This window comes from Pinus tabuliformis, chromosome 3_1 (assembly GCF_031772625.1).
Source record: "Pinus tabuliformis cultivar Carrire ecotype Pingquan chromosome 3_1, CPIR1, whole genome shotgun sequence".
Classification (NCBI taxonomy): domain Eukaryota; kingdom Viridiplantae; phylum Streptophyta; class Pinopsida; order Pinales; family Pinaceae; genus Pinus; species Pinus tabuliformis.
The window spans coordinates 502,008,049-502,013,533 of NC_142301.1; the positions used below are offsets into that span (position 1 = coordinate 502,008,049).

Consider the following 5,485-nt stretch of genomic DNA (forward strand, 5'->3'; position numbering starts at 1 on the left):
GCGCTAGTTAGTATAAATTTCTCATAAATAACTCAAAGAATAGCCCCGGTTACACGTTTGATTCAAAATTTATAAATCATGCTATTATGTTTTATAAAAATTAAAATATACGAATTATTAATTTGTTGCTAATTTTCATTACCAATATAATTGTTACTTTAAAATTTGGTAAAAATATATTTTATTTATTGTTAATTTTCATTATTACTATATTTATTTATAATAGTTTCATATATATCTTAATTTAAAATTTTATTAAATTAATTATTTTAAACATTGCCCTCACTGCGTCACGTCTTAACAAGTTTCCAATGTACAAGAAGCATCTACAGTTGGGGAAGAGGCAAGGAGTATGCCTAGAATTAATGTTGCGCTGGAATACTACCAAGACGATTACCAACCTACTATGATAGAAATGGATGGTAATTTAATTAATCAATCTATCTCTATTTTAGGAGATCCAGGTGCGAGCTTAAGTTATGTTAGCCCTAAGGTAGTGGAAACATTTTGTTTTCCAACTTATAAATTTAAAAATCCTTGTCTGGTCCAATTAGCTACACGGACCAAGAGGAGGGTAAATGCCAAAGTGCCCAATTGTTCCATTGAGTTAGGGGGTCAGCATATAAAGGAAAATTTAAATGTTTTGCCTCTAGGATCGTATGATTTTCTACTTGGGATGGATTGTTAGAGGGGCATTGGTCTATTGTGAATTGTAAGAAAAATATCATTGACTACCTTACTGAAGATGGATCTCTGCAGGAGATCCAAGCAGTTAGGAAACCCATGAAGTTATGTCCCATCACCGCCTCTCAATTGGGAAAGTTTATTAGAAAAGGTTGTGCGATTTATGCGGTCCACATTGGGTATTATAATTCTAAAGATAAGAATACCATGTTGGAAAATATACCGATAGTCCAAGAATTTACTTGTGTGTTTCCTGAAAATATACCAAGGCTACCTCCAAAAGGTGATATTAGCTTTACCATAGAGTTAATTCCTGGGGCAGCACCAATATACAAATCTCCTTACCGTATGAGTGTACCCGAGTTGACCGAACTGAAGATGTAACTCCAGGAGTTGCTCGATAAAGGATATATTCGCCCCAGTGTATCTCCCTAGGGAGCTCTAGTGTTATTTGTAAAGAATAAGGATGGTACACTGCAGTTCTGCATTGACTACAAACAACTTAATAAATTAACTATTAAGAATAAGTATCCTTTGCCTCAGAATGATGATATGTTTGAACAAGTTAAAGGGGCAACAATTTTCTCTAAAATCGACATACAGTCAGGATACCATCAAATTCAGGTGAAAGATGAGAACATTTGTAAAACAACCTTTAGGACCATGTATGGGAACTATGAATTTATGGTCCTTCCCTTCAAACTAACTAATGCGCCCGTGACATTTATGAGTTTGATGCATGGAATCTTCCTTCCTTTCTTGGATAAATTCGTATTGATTTTTATAGATGATATATTGGTTTATTCAAAAACTCTAGAAGAGCATAAAGAGAACTTGCAAATAGTATTGCAAATGTTATGAGATCATCAATTGTATGCAAAATTCAGTTAATGCGACTTTTATAGAAACCATATTCAATACTTGGCACATGTTATTTCAGTAGAAAGAACAGCAGTTGACCCCAAGAAGATCAAGACTATTATGGAATAGTTGGTGCCCAAGAATGTAGCCAATATATGATCTTTAATTAGTCTAGCAGGGTATTACCACCGTTTTATAGAAATATTTTCTCATATTTCATGTCACATCACCTCTTTACAAAAGAAAGGAAAATTTTTTAAGTGGACCAGTGAATGTTAACAAAGTTTTGAACAATTAAAATACCTATTAACTATTGCTCCTATGTTAAAGATTGTTGACCCAAATAAGGAATTTTTGGTCTGCATGGATGTATGTCAGGAAGGGGTGGGAGCAGTACTAACGCAGGTGTTGGGCTCCAAAAATGTCATACAAATATCACTCATTACCATACACTTTTCACCTATGCTTCTGTTATATCACTCACTATTCACCACCTTGTCACTCCATTTTCCCTACTATTCACCATTAATGGGTCTCATTTATATTTTCCAAATATTTTTTATCTTTAAGCATTTTTGAGAAAAATTATTGATTAAATATTAGAAAATAATATATTTTACTTTATATATGGAAAGTGGGTTGTTTTTGTGACATGTGTAGGTTCCAAGGAAGCTTCCAAGACACCTTTATGTGGCCTTGAATGATCAAATTCGAATTTGATAAGATAAGCCTCATGGAAAAGATCATGATCTCATGGAGAAGATCAAGGACAAAAGGGGGTTATGTGTCTAGATGGTTGAGAAATGTATGGAACTAAATAGAGATTAGTGGATCATCATTATGAGTTTGTTATCTCATCTCATTGTATAAATAGGAGTACCTCCTCCATTCCAAAGGGAGGAGCATGTATCCAACTTATGATGGAATAGAATAAAGCTTCATTTTACATAAATTTCCATTATATAGTTTTAGATATAAGTTGTCTTAGTGTAGTAAATGGAATAATTTGTCACTTTGTTCTTAAGAGAATTGAGCTCACTCTAAAAGGATGAAAGAAACATTTTATTTCATAATAGATCTTATTTCATTTAATTGCTTAGATGTTTAAGGATTTGTTTGTGATTGATGAATGAGTTTTAAATTAAAATCTTATCAGCATATGAGGGGATAACCAAGGGTCTAAGTTAGGCTCTCTCTCCATTTGATTTACATGATAATTGAAATTCATTCTTTTGCTTTTATGTTTCAAGTATTTCATTTCTTATGCTTATGAATGAATCTTAGTTTAGTTTGGATTAGTATATGAGGGGACAATGAATGGACTAAGTTAGTCTTTCTCTCTATTTGAATCTGAACAACAATTAAAATTCATTCTCTTGTCTTTATTTCAAGTTTCTGGTTTTATGTAATCAATGATTTCTCTATGATATTGTAGGGAAGGACAACCAGGACCTCCTTAATTAGGAGCCTCTTCCCTTGCATATTATATTGAATCGTAAATAATTTAGTTGGACATAGAGTTAGTTGCCTACTCCTGCATATATTTTGCTGGCACCATCACAAGCTTACGAGTTTCCCTGGTTGATAATTTAATGAAAGTAATTTAAGTAATTTAATTGCCCAACATTTTGGCGCCGTTGCCGGGGATGGTGCTAAGGGATTAGGCATTAGGAATTTAATTTAGTACTAGTATTTTTCTTTAGAAAAACTAACTTGTGAAACCTGGTGACAGCAGGATCTTCACAAAGGAGTTCAAGTTTGAGTTTTATGATGTTTTAGTATTTAGCTAGTTTAAAGTCAGTTTTTTTTTAAACCCCCCCCCCCCTTGTATAAATAAAAACAAATCAAGCGATTAGTATGCTCTCTTCCTGCACTTCGTGCGATCAGGAAGATCATAAAATCTATTGATTTATTCCAAATAAAAATACTCTTGCTGGAGAACTAATCTGTAATGCGACAATAAAGAATTTTGTGAATGAGTGAAAAATCATCTTAAATTTTTTTTTTAAACTTAATCTTTTTAAATTTTAGTTTTTTTTTTTTTTTAAATAATCAAAAATAAAAATAAATAAATAAAAAATAAAAAAATTCCCATGTAATAATATATATATATATATATATATATATATATATATATATATATATATATATATATATATATATATATATATATATATATATATATATATATGTTATTATTATTACTATTAAAAAAAATAAATTATTGACTGTCATTCTTTTGTTTTTTTCATGAACGATGAGATGGATTGTTATGTGGAGCTATGTCAAAATCTCATTGGTTTGGGCAAGTTTCAAAGGCATTGTGTCAGGGTGACTTATTCTCCGTTGGCATTGGTACTACCTTTTTGGTGCATCCCTATTGTATTACGACTACCAACCAAATGACAAGGCTCATTATTTCGATATGTTGCCATACCATATCTGTTCGACGAGCATATATCCTGGAAGATTCATACAATCAGCTTCGAATGCGTTCAGCAAGAGATCTAAAGGGGCGTTTGAATGTCAACTTCAAAGGGGAGGAAGGCATTGATGCTGGTGGGCTTACAAGGGAATGGTACCAATCGTTGTCAAGGGTAATCTTTGATAAGGGTGCTTTGCTATTTACAACTGTTGGTAATGAAGCAACGTTCCAGCCGAACCCCAATTCTGTCTACCAAACAGAGCATCTTTCATACTTCAAGTTTATTGGGAGAGTGGTTGCAAAGGCTTTGTTTGATGGTCAGCTTTTGGATGTTCACTTTACACGTTCATTTTACAAACACATTCTTGGAGTCAAAGTTACTTATCATGACATCGAAGCTATTGATCCAGATTACTATAAGAATTTGAAGTGGATGCTTGAGAATGACATAAGGGATATGCCTGATCTTACGTTTAGCATGGATGCGGATGAAGAGAAACTGATACTGTATGAGAGGGAAGAGGTTACTGACCATGAACTGATTCCTGGTGGTCGCAATATCCGAGTGACTGAGGAAAATAAACATGAATATGTTGATCTTGTTGCAGAGCATCGACTCACAACAACAATACGTCCTCAGATCAATGCTTTCTTGGAGGGCTTCAATGAGTTGATTCCGAAAAACTTGATTTAAATACATTCTGAATGTATTTCGACATTAGCTCACTTCCCTTTGCACCGATGTTTTCTCTTGCATGATGTCTTTGCCTCGATTTTCGGCTTTCGTTCTCATTCTCCCTCCGTGAGTTCCTGAGGGTGCATTCTTTCATTCCGCATGGCTCATCTGCTCTGAGGAAGACAAGCAATCATTACGACTCCTTAGTGTGCTCAAGGCTTCAGTGATTTAGGATTGGATTGTTAACTATTCATAGTTAGCGTTAACCCTCAGTCTGGCCAATATTCAATCTATCTAAGTACTTCTCAAATGTATATAGGGTTTGCAGGGATTACTCTACTTCAGTGTATTCTATGCAATCAGAGTGCTTTACATTCTTCAATCCTGCAACAAAGCCAGCACCATTAGCTGCTAATCTCTGTTTGCAACCTAGTCCACGATTCCACAAGGTCGTAGTTTCCTCGTTTTCTTCTGGATCCAACATGAGCTCTTTGCCCTCGCCAGGTACTGCTGCTTCAGGCACTTCAGGATCAATTCATGGTAACCCTCTGCACATTCAAGAAGTCCCAGGGTTTAGTTCCTCCTCGGCTAGAACGTCCTCCCCTTTTCCTGTCTCGTCCACCACCAGGGGTTCCAGAGGGATCAAAACCTGCAGATGCACAGGCGCCGGCACAAGGTTCCATGGAAACTGCTAAAGAGGTCTACTCCAGAAGTCCGGAAGCGAGTGTATGTTTGCCCTGACCCAACGTGCCTTCACAACGATCCATGCCACGCTCTGGGAGACCTAGTTGGCATCAAGAAACACTTCCGCAGAAAACACAACATTGAAAAGCAACGGA

The 5,485-nt window shown here is 35.1% G+C and overlaps 1 pseudogene; it reads left to right on the forward strand.

Annotated features, from left to right (window-relative positions):
- Nucleotides 1-3,827: 3,827 nt before the first annotated feature.
- Nucleotides 3,828-4,664, forward strand: LOC149188003 (E3 ubiquitin-protein ligase UPL2 pseudogene; annotated as a pseudogene).
- Nucleotides 4,665-5,485: the final 821 nt, after the last annotated feature.